Source organism: Hetaerina americana, unplaced genomic scaffold, assembly GCF_022747635.1.
Source record: "Hetaerina americana unplaced genomic scaffold, ioHetAmer1.1.p SCAF_65, whole genome shotgun sequence".
Lineage (NCBI taxonomy): Eukaryota > Metazoa > Arthropoda > Insecta > Odonata > Calopterygidae > Hetaerina > Hetaerina americana.
Genome location: NW_027287261.1, coordinates 2,399,313 through 2,416,372, shown reverse-complemented (window position 1 = coordinate 2,416,372; position 17,060 = coordinate 2,399,313). Strand labels below are relative to the sequence as shown.

General features: G+C 38.2%; 2 non-coding genes across 2 annotated transcripts; both read right to left on the bottom strand.

The window, feature by feature from the left end:
- Positions 1–400: 400 nt before the first annotated feature.
- On the bottom strand, positions 401–473 carry TRNAM-CAU (transfer RNA methionine (anticodon CAU)). Its single transcript has one exon. It is a non-coding gene; the product is annotated as a tRNA-Met (tRNA).
- A 4,824-nt stretch (positions 474–5,297) lies between these two features.
- On the bottom strand, positions 5,298–5,370 carry TRNAM-CAU (transfer RNA methionine (anticodon CAU)). Its single transcript has one exon. It is a non-coding gene; the product is annotated as a tRNA-Met (tRNA).
- Positions 5,371–17,060: the final 11,690 nt, after the last annotated feature.

Sequence of the window (17,060 nt, the reverse complement as noted above, 5' to 3'; positions counted from 1 at the left end):
TTGAAATTCAAATGGAGAACTAGGAAGCATATGATTGTAATGTTCAGTGTAACGTTTTGGTATGTATAGGAATCATAGGGAGGTCTACTTTACAAATTATTTTAAATGAATGACTTGATTTTTTCCATGGATTCAAACATATTGGTAGATACCCATAATTTATTAATAGTCAATATAATATAGCGAAATTGTTAGGATATAACAATATCAGGGTTTTCGAGGTGCTACTATGCTAACTGTTCGACATTTCAATTTAATCTACCAAATATACGGAAGCATAGATAATCAAAAGGTTTTGGGAGAGACCAAATAATACAGTTCACATATATCGACATTTATTTTGGGAGTTAAACGTCACATCAGGCAGTAACGTAAAAATGTGCATAATAGTGAAAAAAATTGCCCCGGGTGAGGATCGAACTCACGACCTTAAGATTATGAGACTTACGCGCTGCCTACTGCGCTACCGAGGCTCGTAATTTAACTGCAGAATAACCATAATCACAGATTATGCATATAATATTAAACATTTCGTGCCAACTACTGAAGAGAAATTTACAGAATGGATTACACATAATCTTGCAAGAATCTATTAAGATTTGTTCGGAAAAGGGTCGAACCATTCAGCGTCATCATAAGCACATTCTGTTTTCACTTGAGCAATCGAACCGCTTCGTACACGTTGATAATTTCTTTCTATGACCATGAAGTCCCTCCAACAAAATATCTCGCATTGAATTTCGACTGGTATTTCAGTTTGTTTACTGATAAATTAAGGGGGGAGGACAAGGGTGATTCATGGGGACACCTTTCACTTTTATCCAATGGAAGACACGCTTCCTTGCCGTTGACCTTTTCATTTGCTCACTTCAATTTTGAAACCATCAGGAAATGAAAAATTATAAAGCGGAGGAAAAGGCGAAAGGAAAGATGTCCCGAAATTCGACAATGGGCGAGAATTCCAAGTCGACGTCGCTCTCAACTTAACGACTTGAGATGCCAGCGGGAGGAAAAAAAAAATACATTCAAAGATATCTTTCTTCGGAGGTGACCGAATTTTTTTCTGATGTACAAGATAATATGGAAGAATCCGGAAAGAAGAGCCATAAGAGGGCGAAACAGAGGCAGGGATGTGGAAGAAGAGAGGGGAATAAGAATGAGGCTATTCTTGATTAAAATCTTTCGTTTTCTTTGAAAAGTCAAATTTTATGGTCGACACGTGCGTATTGAGGTGAGGAAGTGCGAAGGGAAGGAAATGGTGTTGGAAAGAACGGATATGAGCAGTCAGATTATGTACAGTCGGTGAGAATTATAAAAAAGCCATACACTAAAAATTGACCCAAAAATCGTTTGGATTTATAATAATACGCTTAATATAATTCGAAAAATATGACATAAGGAAAAAGAGAAACGAATGCAATTGCCAATGGATTAAATACAAATTTTATAGTCATAATTTACGAGAGAAGCACGAGTGACATGCATGCATGTACTCTCTTTGATGTAATGAGGTCACTAGTTGAAATTAATAGCAATTTATAAATTATCAGTTAATAAGAGTAAAATGAACATGCGTATTTGTGTGAGCAATTATGTGAATCCATTTGAGAAAGTAAAATGGGCCTAATCAATAAACATTTTGCAGAAGGTTCGGTATACGAAAGAAATATGGCTTATACTGTACAGGTTCAGGACTGAGGACTCGGGTGTAGATAGCTAAAATAGAGTTGGAATGGGCAATGAGAGGCAGGGGTATTAGGAGGAATTGAGTGTTTTTATTTTCGATTTTAGTTTTCTATGCCATAACCACCAATCTTATTTTCACTCTGGGGAAATATTTCGTGAAAAAACTATATTTATGATATATATTAAATATATATACTATATATATATATATATATATATATATATATGGGTCCAGGGGTAGTCCAGTGGGTGGTTGGTTTTTGATGGTTGGTGAGATGAATGGTTTATATATATATATATATATATATATATATATATATATATATACATATATATATATATATATATATATATATATATATATATATATATATATATATGTATATGTATGTATATATATATATACACGAATATTTATTTTTTCTCTCCATTCCAGTTTCTTCATCCCTCTCCACTACCGTATGTCAGCATACTACATATCTTAGACCACGATCCCAAACGACCAAGTGTCCGAGACGTGCAAAGAGACATTCCCTATGGAGATTTTCTCTAATCTTATATTTATCTTTTTGGTTAATATTCCTCCGTTCCGTCAATAAGCAATCCAAAATTAAATATTCCGATAAGTTTCCCAACCTCGAGTTTGCATTATTGTATGAAATATTCTCCTTCCCCTCTCTCATGCAAATCCCATTTTTACCCCTTTTTTAGGACACCTACATTATTCAACCCCGTCTTCCACTCCCTCTCTCACACCATTGATAATACTCTTTCCACGTTTCATAATTTCTAAAAATAATCCGTCCACGCTTGGACGAACCTAATGAGATTCACGAAAATTATTTAAAATTCAAAACACCCCTCGAGTGAATAAGAATTTTTTTAAATAAATCAGTTAAGCGAAAAAATAATGAAAAATTCGAAAGTACCCTTGAAATATATTTTTTTCTTTTTTCCCACAAAGGAAATTGCCTTTAGAAGAGAAAAGAAGATTTCGGGAAAAAGTGAAAAAATTAAAAGACTAAACGTCCTACCTGATTTCATTTCCACTAAAAAAAATGAGAATAAAGACTGAATAATGAAGGATTTTTTCTGTCCTCTCTTCCCCACGTTTAAATTCTGACACTACTTTCTTCTTTGAAATTCTACCATAACAGCCTATTATATCACTATTTTTTTGCTAGTGCATCTGATCACCAGAAATTTCCGGAGATCCTGGCACTCTTCTTCTATCGCCAATTTTAAATATTTAATTGGAAAACAAAAAGTAATAAATGAACTTCCACAAAGTTGAGGCTGAAACTATTGAAGCAAAAAGTAATATATTTCGTCTCTTAACGCATATTTGGCGACCTATGTTTCCAAGAGTTGGAAACATAGGTCGCCCAGCGAAGGACTAGATTGGACCAGCGAAGAATAGAAGCCTTGGAAACATGATGCTGGAGGAGAATGCTTAAGATTAAATGGACAAACAAAGTAAGGAACGAGGAAGTACAGGGTCGCACCCAAAAGTGGTAGGACTGATTTTCTCTGGCGCGAACGGAGCGGTGTATGGGGGTCTGCCTGGCAGGGTAAGGTGGAGGGGGCTCTTAGCAACAGACCAACACCAACCTCAGTCGTCAACGTCAAGACGACCATCGCTCCGGACGGCCGTCGACGGCAAAAACCGACACGAATGTAGACAGAGTGAGGACACTGCTGAACACAGACCGACGCTTAACCAGTGAAGAAATTGCAGACCAGTTGGGTCTGTCTGCATCCAACGTCCAACGCATTATTTCACAGGATTTGGCCATGCGCAAAGTTTGCGCCAAGATGGTGCCGAAAATTCTGCCATGGCGCGCTCGTCGTCAGACAGCTCCTGGCCAAATACGGCGTTGCCACGTTGCCGCACCCGCCCTATTCTCCCGATCTGGCACCACCGGACTTCTTCTCCTTCCCCCTGATGAAAAGACAGCTCAAGGGACGACGTTTTGACTCGATAAAGGCCGTTCAAGAGGCTTCGACGAGGGTCATCAACGCCATCCCCGAAAGCGGGCGTAAGGGGAATGGGAGCAACGTTATACTAAGTGTGTAGCAGCTCAAGGAGCATACGTTGAAGATTATTAAGTCGATGCAAGTATATCGTCAATAAAATTCTTGTAAAAAAATCAGCCCTACCACTTTTGGGTGCGACCCTGTATATAGAAGAGCAGAAGAGGATAGGACCATATGGATAACTCTACGGAAAAGAAGAAACAGATGGACTGGACACATATTGAGGAATAGAAGGAAATATAGAAGGGAAGATTCCACCAGGATGACCAAGAGACATTTACTTAGGACAAATTAAGGAGGACGTAAAACAGAGGGCATCAAGGATTGAGGGAATCGAAATTGAATAGAGTAGAATGATGGGCTGCAGTAAAGCAATCCTAGGATTAAAATACTAATAATGACGATACATATTTGACCTTACGGCGGAGAATATTGAACAAAAATCAATTCAAAAATCTTTTTAATCACCTTGAGACTATTTTCCACCTTGAGGAGGCGAGATAAATTCACAGTACCTATGATCCTGAGAAGAATTTCTTCCTGACTATTGGATAAAACCCACAATTATCCTGACCCCGTCGTAGGAATAGGAAATAAGCAGGGGAGTGTACAAGACCCTCGCATCTTTCTTAAAAGCATTAAATTCTTTCAAGAAGCTAATTATTCAACCTAGCTCGGAGCGAGAACCCACCTCCTTGCTAAATAACATACAGTCCGTAACTGATTTCTCAACGTCGTGGCTAACATTGGACGTAACCCCCGCATTGGAATCGGCTCACGGCGTAAAATAATTGGTTCAAATGAAAACAATATCCCAAGATCAATAGGTCTTGTTCTGAGTCAACCCGCCTTCTAAAAATACCTGGTTAAATTGGGCGGAAACAAAGCAAGTTGGAATGTACGTATTGGACTGCACGACTCACTGTGTCAAAGCACGGGTAGCGACCTAACACCCCCCGCCACACGCCCTTGCGGCGGCTTGCAGGGTATTACGTAGATGTAGATGTCATCTTGGTTCATGTATCAAGTAAAGAGAGATTGAATCAATTTCCATACCCATTCATGCGTATTTCGCATAATAGGTATATTTTGTGAATGTACAGTTTTTAAAGCACTCGTTGATGTTCATTATTAACACGTTCTCTCTAGAACGTATTTTGGAGAGGTTCTGAGGCTCTAATTTTGGAAAACTAGCGCGATTTCGCTGTTTTTCCTACAATTCAATCAATATAATTAAAAGAAAGGCGTGTAGTAGGTTCAAGTATGTTGACACTTTTACAACCCTTATATAAAGTTGCACATGAAATGCATTCCTAAACCAATAATCCATAATTCTCCCAGTGTTAATCCTCCACAGCCATAAGGGCATACGTAAAGTTTTGGATTTTTTATGTCGATCTCAAGATAAAATATTACAAGCAGACCCTAATTTATCTATAAAGAGTGAACTAAAGAATGCTATTACAGAATCTTTTCTCAAAAGGACATATACCAGATATCTTCATGCTACCTCATTAACCTAGTATAATCGAGTGGGAAAATGCAAGATGTAGAACAAGATGTGCGAAAAAATATGCCCCGGGTGAGGATCGAACTCACGACCTTAAGATTATGAGACTTACGCGCTGCCTACTGCGCTACCGAGACCCTTGGCTAATTCAAATAACTGTAACAACAGATTTTGCATATAATATGAACCGTGCCAATTACTGAAGATACAGGGGATCACGCATAATTAAGCAAGAATCTATTAAGACTTGTGCGGAAAAGTGTTTAGGGAATCGAGACCTTCACGTAGGCATCTGCGGTACCGAGGTTCTTATCTATGGATGCGGGGTATAGTAGGTCGAATAATTCGACGCCGTTTCACATCGCTTGACTGTAAAAATGTGAACGCGTATGCACATAAGGTTGTTTTTTCTTTCAATTTTAATCTTCGTCATCAACGACCTGACATTAGGGAGGATAAAATATATCGCCATTTCAGTTATAGTATACGGCCATATTTTAATTTAATAAAAGTTACAAGCTCTGAAAACATTGCCGTTGGATGCAAACTTTGCATTAGGATGAAAGTATAGATGACCACACGGAATTTCGTTTTGGACTTAAAGGAAGAACGCAATGGGAAAGTAACGAGACTCTCTTTCCTAGTTAATTTTATTTTTTCTCAATCGAGATTATATTGTGAGGTGGATAAGGTTTGTTTCATTATTGTATGCAAAAATGTGGCCAGATTCCGTTCGTGTCATTTCTTAGAGGTATCTGAATCTTTTGTAAAGGAATCCAAATTTGTTTTTTCCTTAAGTTTCAAATGCTTTCTAGATCAATTTTCGCATTTCCACGGGTAGGAATGATTTGCACAAATGGGATTCATTTTTTGAGTGAAATATCAGAAGAAAATTCAAATTTTCCTAAACGTTTTGAGTTGACAAAGAAGTTGAGGAATTCCAATGCAACAATTTCAGAGTGTAAAAATCATTCGCCTTGACTGGGATTCGAACCCAGATCCCTCAATATCCGGTCGAGTGCTTTAGCCACTTAAGCTACCGAGGCGTCCTATTAAACTCTGAAATTTTGGGGCTTTAAAGGAACAAGATGTTCAATTTTCAATTCAAAGATGTTCAAGATTTCGTCACAACATCTTGTTCCTTTAAAGCCCCAAAATTTCAGAGTTTAATAGGACGCCTCGGTAGCTTAAGTGGCTAAAGCACTCGACCGGATATTGAGGGATCTGGGTTCGAATCCCAGTCAAGGCGAATGATTTTTACACTCTGAAATTGTTGCATTGAAATGTTCATTAGCGGATGATTCCGTTAAAAGTTACTGTTGCGGCATCTCCCGCAGTTTCTTTGGAAGTTGGGGAATATAAATTTCCCAATTTTAAGTTTTCTTGAAAACAGAAAACACTCTTACTTTCAAGGAACATTGTTTATCGCAATAAGTAGACGAAAATACCCTTCCAGAAGGTAATCTTCCTCGGCAGGTAAATAAATATTAAATATAGAAACAAATACAGAAAACAACATAAATGTGTGTACACTAGCCATGGTGATTCAATGTGTGATTGATATTTCGCGATGAAGACACTTGTACGAAATCAGATGAACATTAACTCTCTCAACGAGGCCATAAAAAACTACGACAGAAATCGTCAGCATAACTTTCTCACCGGCAGGACTTTCTTAATGAACGAACCACTTCATCAATATCAACTTTTCTTCCAGTACTTCCGAGAAGTTTAATTTTTTTTAGTCCGCAATTCAATATCACTAGTAAAGAAAACACTCTGCTCATAAAAAATTGTCGCCCTTACCGCACACAGTGGGTATTGATAAACGATGCGCGCTTCGACTCACAGGGTAATCTTCATGTCCAGAAGACCTGTCTTCTTCCTGAAGGTGTTCCCACGAGTCCAAACCTACGTTGTTTATTAAAATTCATGTCGTGAAATTTGCTCAAATTCTTTTATGACTAAGAATTCCTTCCAAAAAATCAATCGGGAAACTGTAAACCTTATTCATTGACACACTTTCCTTCCTATCATAGTGCATTGAGACGATCTCTCCAGCCTTCTTTATTTGCGGCAAGGACTTCCTATCCACCTGGGGAACACGTATTCCCAAAGTGATGGATCAATTACTCACGCACTTAACCCCACCATTCCACAACAATTCTCACGCTATAAATCGGTAAGGAGGTCAAATGGAGATGCATCGGCAAGCCAAAACATATAGCTCCTTATTATAATCTCTCTTTTTACCGAAAAAACCTATATCCTTTCAGTTAGCCCCGATATTTTTTTCCAAGTTTTCCCGGCATTCCAGGCTTCAGGAAACCCCAGTGTAAACACATCTCGAACATTTAGAAATACTGGATATTTCCGACTTCCATCAAAAAAACGGTCGTCACCCGTTGAGTAAGTTTTCCACTTGGTAAAAAACAATGTTTACACCAAAGTTCCTCAAAAAAAGGTAATGTAGGTACATTCGTATTGGAGAAATAAATCAAAACTAAGTAATAGAAGCAGTCTTCGTACAAAAAAACCAACATTCTACCACCGGGAACTCGATGAACCCCTTTGCACCGCCAAAGCTGTGAAATTGACGCTTCCGCACTAGCGAATTTGTCAGGGGGTCCTAAATCCCCATTTTAGAGGGTCCAATTCCCAGAAGCAAAGCGGTCCATCCCAATCGCCTCGTAAAACGATATCCAGCCGACGCGATGGACCGATGAATAACGACTTCCCCACTTCCCATCTTCCCGAGGCCATTATAAGCCAAGGCGGGGGGAAACTCTGAAACATCAGCAGAAGGTATAAATAATAACAGGGACACTAAAGGATGACTCGTAGGATGTCCCGTTAAAGGAGAACAAGCGAGAAAGATCAACACAGGAGTTTCTCTTATACGGGTCAAGTGCTAATCTATAAGAAGAGGGATGGATGAGGGAGAGATAGTTAAAGATGGTTTCTGGGTTGACTACGCGAGGATCTTTGGATATAAATAAACAGCCCTTTCATTAACTCTGTGGACTTTATAAAATAAAAAAATGAGTCACTTTTCATTTCTTAAACCTACATTAGTCTGCTCAAGATGTTACTAGTGATTGAACATACCGATTTATTAAAATTCATTTATAAAAAATACGATTAAATTAATGCCGCAAAGTAAAACATGGTTCACCGTGAGAAGAAATCAAAGCTCACTGCTACGTACTGCGTACTAATAAATGAATAAATTATATTTTATTGATATACGTCGGAGCTGGATTCTAAAATGTACTCCTATCGCCTTATTTTATTTATGAAAAAATACACCACAGTCCTTAAGAAATGAAGTATTAATATATCGCTAAACTTAAAACTTTAAAAACACATTTACAATTGCCAGGAAAAAAAGAATCGATGTATCATTTTCTCCCACACGATGATAAATGCGAAAATATTGTGAAATCAAAGAATAATATGAATATCTCCCGAAGGAACTAAGAAACTATAAGAATAACCATTGCTAAAAAAATGACGCTAGCAAAACTTTAAATAAAAATCAAATTTATGAATATTTTTTTGAACTGAGGTTAATCGACATATAGTATGTGAGTCCATGGAAAGAATTCAAGATTCTTGGCTCTTCTTTGGTATTTTTGTTCTTAAACTACACATTAATATTAGTTGTTTTTCGGTCCATTATCTACTACGTCTCCCATGGATACTTATCTGCGTGTAATATCTTATATACTTATACGAAAATTCGAATACAAGTGAGTTTCTTTTCTTTTTCGTGCGTTTCTGTGTTTATGCCTGTGTCCGCTAGTGTTAACTTAATATACATTATATATGCATGTGTGTGTGTATATGTATAAATATATATATATGTATATTTCAATATATATATATATATATATATATATATATATATATACATATATGAGATCAGTCATTACTTCTCTATCTTCCGATGAAGACGGAGTAGAATTCCGTCGAAATTATCAAGAAATAACGTGTGAGTGTTCCTTTTTTTGTTTCTATATTGTTTGTGACTGCGTAATGTACTATTCGGCACTTCCGTGTTACGTCTACGAAAGCTATATATATATATATATATATATATATATATATATATATATATATATATATATATATATATACACACACACACACACACATATGTGTATATATATCCACAAATATATACGAGTACAATGTTATAAGCGGTTTATGTACACTATTTCCTTCTTCAGCCCTTCACTCTCCCTCTTTCCTCCATGCCGAGAAAAAAAGCCCATTCCCTTATCCTTTCACTTCCCCGTTTACCTCACATTCTATCACGACCTGCTCGACACACCACGCACTCCATTTCAACATTTCCTCCAACCTTTTTCTTTGCCTTTTTCCGATTTCCCTCAACAGCAACTTCCTCTCTTCTCGCTCTTCCTATTTTTAAACCTTGGAGTTTTTCTTCCTCTCCGGCCAACTTTTTTCTCCCATTCTCCGCCACACCCACATCTCAGAAAGCCTCCATCCAATCTGCGCTCATCCTCTTGCCTCAAAAGACCAATTCTCACAATGCATAAAGGATAACCCTCCTAACCAGAGTTTAAAAAAAGCGCACAAACACTCTCTCAAAAGCGACGACCCGAATTCATCCCCATCCTTGGTCGGCATTGAGGATGACGTCCTATGTGCCGGAATCCGCGGACGGAAAATGGAATTGTTTGGATGAGGATTCAGAGAAGGATGAGGCGGAAGAAGAGGAAAAGGGAGATGCTCGCGCTACCGGCATTCATGGAGGCTTGAGGGAACCTTTTGAAGCTCACTCCTCACTAGAAGTCAGTGAATAAACAGTCGCCTGAGGAAAAAACAACTCGTCAAAACATTCGTACGAAGTGTAGTATAGCTGCATGGAAGTGAGGCGTGGGCACTCTGGGAGACGGACTAGGATAAAGGTACTTTAGACGTGTTGCTATCGCCAAATATGATAAAATACCCTGGGCTAACATTTGAAAGTTTCAAATGAGAAAATTCTGCGAGGGATCGAGGATAAATGGTCGTCGATAAAGGAATAGCAAGACGTATTTGTATTAAATATATGGGGTGTTATTGAGAATTTCAAAACAGGTCAAATGCGTGTGTTGCATGGACATCAAACTTATCAAGGACATCGAGATTAATACCCCGCGATTCACCAAAAAGGTGTACAGCAGGAGGTGTAATCACCAGAAGGGAAGGGGTAAGTGATAAGGGAAGATATGAAAGAGGAAGGGAAAAGGGAAAAATATTCGCTGAAAAACTTTCAACTAAAGTAAACATTTATACACATGCTAGAGGATGACTTAATTCAAAACAAGGGTTAATTCACCTAATAAAATTACTTATTTGTTATGCGAAAAAGGGAATAAAAATGAAAAGCAACCTCTCTTACGACAGGCCTCCATATGTAGACCATAATAATACAGGTAATCAAGAGTTGAAAAGTAGGAAGAGGATACTCCACCGTTACATGGACATGTAAACTCATGGTCTCCGCCCCTAAAGTCACAGGTAAGGAATGTAACACAGCGCTGCAGGCAGCGGACGGCGTGAAGTGTCCCCCCACAAAGAGAAACGAGGAATGGAAGGAGAAGGTTAAAACAACAAAGCAGGGTAGGAATATTATTAATATCATTGGTGCACACATTGAAATTCGCGCGATGTCCTTAAAAAAGCTAGATTTCATCAGAAATTTTTTTCGGAAAATGTAACGACATAGCAAGAGAGAGGAGTCGCAATGTTTTAGTTGGGCAACATTTGGAATATGAGGGAAGTTCCCGGTGTCCATGGAAGGTTAATGAAAAGAAATTAAGGAATTAGATAAAATACGTAGAAAACCAGCTAGGTTTGATAAAAATTTCTACGGGAAGCGAGTAATTTATGGAGCCTTTTGATACAAGAAGAGTGCAGGCAACTTTTTATAACGGTCCAGAAAACTTCTTGAGTTTTCTGGCAACACAGACAGGATTATTGTTGCGCCATGGTTGCAAACAAGGAAGCAGTTCGTCAAAACGTTTGTATGGAGAATGACACATTTAAGGGATTAGACACACACAAGTCTGGAAAAGTAGACTAGCGAAGAAGAATAGAAGCCTTTGAAACATGGTGTTGAAAAGGTGAATGCGGAAGATCAAATGGGCAGACTGAGAGAGGAACGAGTAAGTACTTAGAAAGGCAGAAGAGGAAATGACCGTATGGAGAAATCTACGGCGGGGAATAAGAATTAGGAGGGTTGGACACATATGGAGGCGGGATGGATTAGTTAGAAACATGTTAGAAAGGAATATTGAAGGGAAGATCCCGCGAGGAAAACCAAGAGACAATAACATATGGTCAATTACGACGGCGTTTCAAAAAGTACCCATGTTTGACGACAAAGGGCGTTCCTGAGGGAATTTTATGTTATCATCGTGTGCTGCCATCTATCAAACGACGGTGAAACAAATTTCACACTGATTTAAAGGTTAGTTTGGATTTATTCGAGTAAGACGTGTTTCGTGATTTTCGCTAAGATGGAAAAAGAGCAGTATCGTTCGGTAAATCGCTTTTTGTTTTTGGATGGGAAGAAATGCGTGGAGATAAAAGCAAAGTTGGATGCTGTTTATGGGGACACTTCGCCATCTATGACCACAAGTATTGGTTCAACGAATTTAAACGTGGGCGAACATCTGCTTTTGATGAGGAGTGACCAGGACGTCCGGCAGACGTGGTTACCGAGGAAATCATTCAAAAGTCCACACCATGATTCTCGCTGATCGACAAACGAAAGTGCGCGAAGTAGCAGAGGCCGTGGGTGTGTCGACCGGAACGGCAATTAATATTTTACATGATAAGTTGGCGATGAAAAAATTGTCGGCCCGATGGGTGCCGCTCACGGGGGATTGCTCACGGTGGACAAGCTGATCCGGAGTTGTCGCCTTCAAACTGCATGAACTGCGCTATGAATTTCTGCCGCACCCCCCGTATTCACCCGATCTGCCTCCCTCCGACTTTTTTTTATTCCCTAACATGAAGAAATGGCTCGCGGGAAAAAAATGTAGCTCAAACGAGGAAGTTATCGCCGAGACAGAGGCGTATTTTGGAGAGTTCGACAAATCCTATTTTTGAAGGGGTTGAAAAAAAGCCAGAACTTTGGGAGAAGTGTATCTTCCTAAAAGGGGACGACGTTGAAAAAATGTTTTTGAAAAAATGGTTTCTTCATTTCTAAAACGGGTACTTATTGAACCGCCCTCGTAAAAAGGACGAAAAACAAGGAAGCTATCAGGTACGGGGTGGGGGATTGACACTGGATAGAGAGGAATGGAGGGCAGCAATAAACAAGTCATTGGTTTGAAATCGTGATGATGTTGAATAAGACTTAGCAATAAAATTTAAGATGGATATCGACAATGTGGATTATTTAAACATCATCTACCAATGAATGATAGATTTACGGCGATGCCTAACAGCCAATAAAAATAGCACATTGCGGAGATTTCCTCTTCTTTGCCCAGTTTTTTATTCTTTCAATTTTTTTCTTGACTTTTATTCTTCTTCGTCCAGTCCAAAAACCGAATTATCTTCCTTCCTCCACCATGAATTACCCTAAATTTTCCCTTCAATTACGGTCTTATAAACACCTCGCTGCCTCTCAATATCTCATTTTTCCAGTTTCCCTACCTTCTTCGGATTCCCCCAGAAGCTCCCTCTCCCACCATTTTAAAAGCTTCATAATATGATCTGCCTCTCTGCACAACTTATTTTCCCAGTTCTTCTGCATACCCACATCTCAAAAACCTTCAATCGATGCTCAACCTCTTGCCTTGAAAGACCAGTCTTCCAATCCATACTGCGCTACACTCTTTTATCTGTAAGTCTTTACCATAGTTTTCATTATTAATTATCACATTTGGCATAACTTATCTTCTCGCAAATTACTTTTACGATATACTCCTTCTCCTTCTATCACCTCTATTATTTCCATTTTTCGATTTAGAATATTTTCCAAATATCCAAACTTTTCCACCTCTCGTTGTCCACTTTCTCCTACTTCAATGTGAAGCATGGACTTCCTTTGTAGGTAGAAGAAAGTAGATGTAACTTATTGATCCATCCACCCTGTTTCCTTCTTCGCATGGCGGGAAGGAAATCGAAGTGTATGCCTACATATTTATATGCATAATAGGTGTGTATATATATATATATATATATATATATATATATATATATATATATATATATATATATATACTCATATATACAGAAACATATATAAGGAAAAGGGATAGGAACACGTATAAAGATGCAAACACATATACATATTGCATACAAATATCCCTAATGGACCAATTGACGTCAGCTGTCAGTCGCTAGTCCTAATGCGATGTACTACTACTACTCTCAAGTTCTTATCCGTAACCTGTTTAAGAAATTGGATCATTCTCCACAGGACTCGATGCGGTGACTAGGCGAGATAGGCAACTAGATATAAGGACATAGCATATAGAACAAAGACTGCCAGGCAACATACAGGCTCCCTTTTCTGAGTGTAGAAAATATGCGAATCGAATCACATGAACAAAAATAAATATGCCCCAAGTGACCTCACGACCTTATCAGGCCTGATGCGTTACCGAGACTCTTATCGCAGAGAGGCACAATAGGATTAAGACATTTAACAAGTAACAAATTAATTGTGAATAGCTTGATTCATCAAGTGTTTGGGCATTCGGAAATACTTTACGGGATGGTCATGAACACGCAAATATATACAACTTCATATCAAGTAAACTTATTTTTGCCCTCTGCATAATTTAAATGATGCTATAAGTACTCATAATAATAAACAATATGGCTGAGAACATCCATTTTTTAACTTTATTTTTATTAGCTTTGCAACACGTGCCTTAAGTTAAAAAACTGTGAAAATTATTTGAGATAAATATTAATTTCAAGGAATTGGAAATTGTTTTCTGTTTTTTTAACTAACCTGCGTAGGCCTTGTTATAGATCTAGGCCAATTTAATAACACCAGAATATATCTTGCGTTTTTTAATTTGACATTCGATATCTTGAGGTATGTTGCTTCAATATGTGGAATTCGGTCTAGCTGTTGGCGTGGAGGGCGATTGCAAGTTTAAATTCTTGATGCCAACCGTTTTAGAGTAGGACAATGCCGGCGCTGGGTTTCACTCTCCACCTCTCCTCCAATTTCTAAAAAACGTTACCTAATAAAGTTACAAACATACCCCTCACGACCCCTAATGATCGTAAATTATCCCAACTGTAGGTCGCCTCCCCTTATCGTGAGTAATACAGACACACAGAACTTTCCTCCTTGAGAAAACCACAGGATGAGTACATTTACGTAATAAGAAAACTTCTGAGCCACATTGTTTTCGCCAAGAGTACTGCTTAAAAAGAACTTCTCTGGTTTTTCTGAAGACCAGGAATAAATACCCGGAAGCCAATATATTGCTGATTATAATAGAGATTTTGCATAAATAGACACAAGACTGAGGAAACCATTGGGTTTACACATGCCGTGGCGATGGTCTTCAAAAGATCTATTATACTGTCAACGCCATTTTGGATGAGCTCGTTTGAGTTCGCTCGAAGCTCGTTCAATTTACGACCTGTTCTATAATTACCATTTGGAGCGTTTTTCATCGATTCAGGGCACTCACTCCGATTGGATTCTTCATTTTTCTGGATAAAAGGGCTTTACTGGGTGAAAAAAAGACAAATTTTCGGAGCGCGGAAAACGTTTATCACTTTAAAGTCTCTCAGGAATATATAGGTTGACTATGGCTGCTCTCATTTTTCACGATCTGAAACTAATTCTCTTACGCTATTTCTTCTATTTCAACGCATTTGTCTAAGACCTTCCTCGCGCAGCCTTCCTTTTTGATATAATTATACCTGCTCAACGGATAGACATTCTTTACAAACGTGGAGGATATACTGAGAAACTAAATTTTTCGGAATTCTGTGAAGATGATTTTCGGTGGGAAGATAAAAGGTTTTTTTCACCAACACTTACAACATGTAAACTTCTAATCACAGAATCAAGCTTCGAATTAACGTAAAGGTTTTTTGGAAGTTGCAAATGTCAACTTGATTTAAAAAAGAAAAAGGTTAAAATATTGGTACAAAAAATATTGCCAATAGTTTTTTGCTGAAGTGTGCGTGAAGTGCTGAATTCAGACCATCGGTTAAGTGTGCGCATGATCGCAGATCGTGTTCGCATTGATAAGATGACAGTGCACATCATTATCACTGGAAATTTGGCGATGCGAAAGATCTGCCAAGAGAATAGTCTAGTGTCTGCTTGCGAATATCTTCTACAACGGCATCTCGACAATTCCCCAATTTCCTTACATTCCCGAGATGGCACCGGCAGACTAATTCCTATTTCCAAGATGAAATCATCCCTCAAATGCACCATGGGACCAGGGACCCTGAGTGCCGTCAAAGAGGCTTGAAAGCGTACCCTTAAGGACCTTCAGGAATCTGCTAACGAGGGAACGTTTGCGTCGTTGGAAAACCGCTGGAAAACGTGCGTCAATGCTGAAGGGATGTACTTTGAAGAATTTTGAGACATGGTAGCAATATCTGAAATAAATCAATTTTTCCGAAACGTTTCCCGATACTTTTTATACAAAACAGGTATACATAGAGGAGACGAGGTTTTGGGAGACATTGGAATTTTTGGGTTTAAATAGAGGATCATCGAATAGTATGAAATGCTTCGAATTCCCTGCCAAAAATATGTCATAACCGTTAGGTTATCTAGGATGAATTAAAATCTGTAGCGAAAAACGAATATCATGAAGAATTTGCGAAAGATATACCAGTCGAATAGGCCAAAAAGGGTGAGCATAGTCCTTCTATTGCTGAATTGAATAAATCAAACGCAAATAAAATATATAGGCCGTGGAAATGGTGATTCATATTCCGCTGTAATCTTATGATAAGCGTAAATAGATATAGCGTTGGATGAGAAAGCCATTCACATCCACACAATGCCTCGTAAGCCTCCACAAGGGCGATGGGCAGTAGATTATAGAGCACCATCCATTAATTCATACACACGGTCATGCAAATGAATATATATTAATCGTATATAAAATAATCGTGAACATACATACCTATACACATCATGCAATAATTGGCGTGTTTGACTTAATCATCAAGTCAATGTATTCACTGAATAAAGTTTTTTTTAAATTTTTAAATATCAAATCATCGATAAACGGCTTAATATCTGTACCAGAACTAGTACCTATACATCTAAACATACTTATGGTTCTTTCCCTGAGTTAACGGTACTGGCATACACAAATTCCCAGTATTTGTACCCTTGATGGGATAATGAGGAGCCTAACTAGTTTTATTTCCAGGCCCTTAAAGCTTTTACAATGCCAATAAATAGTGACGCGGGGTATTAGGACCTTGGCACCGAAGTAACCCTGGAGTTCTGCCTCAGGATTCCCAGAGTCTGATACCAGTTTTCAGGATTGACCTAGTTACCGATACCAAGGTGATTATAAATATTTTTTATTCGTAACCTAGGTACTAATAGTAATGAACCGTAGCTTAGTAACATTGGTCAAGGAGTAGCTCCATAAAACCTTTATGATGCAATAAAATAAAGGGATTTGTACTGGTACTTAGGAACCGAAGGTACTCAGAAATTTAGCTCTATGTATTTGTATTTAATTATAATTAATATTCTAGGTAATGGTAACGAGGTGACGCTACAAACGGAAGATTTTATAATTTCAATAAATGTAATTGACCAAGTACCGAGTACGGAAATATGCCA